The 1929-nt window shown below is 65.7% G+C and overlaps 2 non-coding genes across 2 annotated transcripts in view; both read left to right on the top strand.

Annotated features, from left to right (window-relative positions):
• The first annotated feature begins 1154 nt into the window (after positions 1 to 1154).
• On the top strand, positions 1155 to 1302 carry LOC138615266 (5.8S ribosomal RNA). Its single transcript, XR_011310504.1, has one exon. It is a non-coding gene; the product is annotated as a 5.8S ribosomal RNA (ribosomal RNA).
• Positions 1303 to 1802: 500 nt separating this feature from the next.
• Positions 1803 to 1929, top strand: part of LOC138615267 (28S ribosomal RNA) — a 3915-nt gene continuing 3788 nt past the window's right edge. Inside the window, exon 1 of the ribosomal RNA XR_011310505.1 lies at positions 1803 to 1929. This exon is cut by the window's right edge and continues 3788 nt beyond it. This is a non-coding gene — a ribosomal RNA (28S ribosomal RNA).

Raw genomic sequence — 1929 nt, 5'->3', positions numbered from 1 at the left:
GTGCGGTCGGCGTCCAACTTCTTAGAGGGACAAGTGGCGTTCAGCCACACGAGATTGAGCAATAACAGGTCTGTGATGCTCCTTGATGTCCGGGGCTGCACGCGCGCCACACTGAGTGGATCAGCGTGTGTCTACCCTTCGCCGAGAGGCGTGGGCAACCCGCTGAACCCCACTCGTGATAGGGATCAGATTGCAATTATTTCCCTCATCAACGAGGAATTCCCAGTAAGCGGTCATAAGCTCGCGTTGATTAAGTCCCTGCCCTTTGTACACACCGCCCGTCGCTACTACCGATTGGATGGTTTAGTGAGGTCCTCGGATCGGCCCCGCCGGAGTCGGTCACGGCCTGGCGGAGCGCCGAGAAGACGATCAAACTTGACTATCTAGAGGAAGTAAAAGTCGTAACAAGGTTTCCGTAGGTGAACCTGCGGAAGGATCATTACCGGTCGCTCCTCTGCTCCCCACCCCGGTGAGTGGCAGTTGCAGCAGCTCTGACGTCTCCGGACAAAACGCCGAGGGTCTCCTCCGCAGGCGGTCGCGTCGCCGGGCCTCTGGGCCCGCGGCCGCCGTCTCGGGGGTCTCCCGAGGCGCGCGGCCTCCCGTCGCCGTCTGGATGCCCGCCAGGCCCCGCGAGGCGGTGGGCTGCGTGTCAACACGCGCCGAGAGTCCCGACCTAGTCTGACCCCGGGAAACCGACCGGACGGGTTACGCGTCTCCGCTCCCGCGCCGCCACGCGTCCTCCGCTGCGCCGCCTCCCCGGCTTCCTGTTTCCGAGTGCCGTCGGGACTGGAGCGCCCGGGTCGCGCGGGGTTGGAGGGCGAAGGAGGGGAAATGGGACGGTGCGCCAACCCCCCGCCCGGTAACGACCGGTCCCGGGTCCGCCCGCATCTCGGCGAAACCCTAGTCCCAGCGCGGTCGGCGGTCCGGCTCGACCGTCCCCCGCGCGCCTCCGGGTACCCAACGCTCTCCCTCCCTCCGGAGGGAAGGGGGTTCAATGTCTCCTCTCCCCACCACCCCGGCTCGACCCCCACCGCCCCGTCACGGGCGAGGGGCTTGACGGGACTGGGACGGGGAGCGCCCGGGGTTTCTGTTCACCTCGTCCGACTTTGTCTCCGAAACCTGGCGAAACAACCAAACCAAAACAAAACGAATACAACTCTTAGCGGTGGATCACTCGGCTCGTGCGTCGATGAAGAACGAGCTAGCTGCGAGAACTAATGTGAATTGCAGACACATTGATCATCGACACTTCGAACGCACCTGCCCCGGGTTCCTCCCGAAGCTACGCCTGTCTGAGGGTCGCTTTGACATCAATCGGGAGACGCCTGCCGTCTCCCGCGGTTGGGGCTGTGCAGGCATCCGCTGCTCGTCCCCTGGGTGCAGACCGAAACCGGGACGCTCGTCGCGACGCGCTGGCCTGCCCGGGCCACGCGCCCCGTCGCTCCCCCGTCGGCCATACACGCCTCCTTCCCTCTCCCGCTCTCCGGAGCGGGGGGCGGCCTTACCCACGTCGAGCCCGCATTGCGTCGGCGCGGCCGGTGGACACGTCGCTGTCCGCCCGCGCTGCCCGCGTCTGGCCGGTGCGTCAAAGGGTTCCGACGCCCGGGGGGACGCCTGAGGGTCGGGGACGGGCCTCGGGGTGCGCGTGCGTGGGCGAGCGCCTGGGCTCGAGTGCGGTCCGCCGCGGAGAGGCACCCGGCCCTTTTCGACCTACCCACAGAGTCCGTGAGCCTCAACCGGGGAGGACACAAACCTCTCCTCGCTGAGCCACGTCTTGCCCGCCGGGCAACCTCATTCGACTACGACCCCAGATCAGACGACAACCCGCTGAATTTAAGCATATTACTAAGCGGAGGAAAAGAAACTAACAAGGATTCCTCAGTAGCGGCGAGCGAAGAGGAAGAGCCCAGCGCGGAATCCCCGTCCGAC

Source organism: Brachyistius frenatus, unplaced genomic scaffold, assembly GCF_029030835.1.
Source record: "Brachyistius frenatus isolate BFR_SWC_R1_liver_20210118 unplaced genomic scaffold, ASM2903083v1 Contig_844, whole genome shotgun sequence".
Lineage (NCBI taxonomy): Eukaryota > Metazoa > Chordata > Actinopteri > Embiotocidae > Brachyistius > Brachyistius frenatus.
This window is presented reverse-complemented; position numbering and strand designations above follow the sequence as displayed.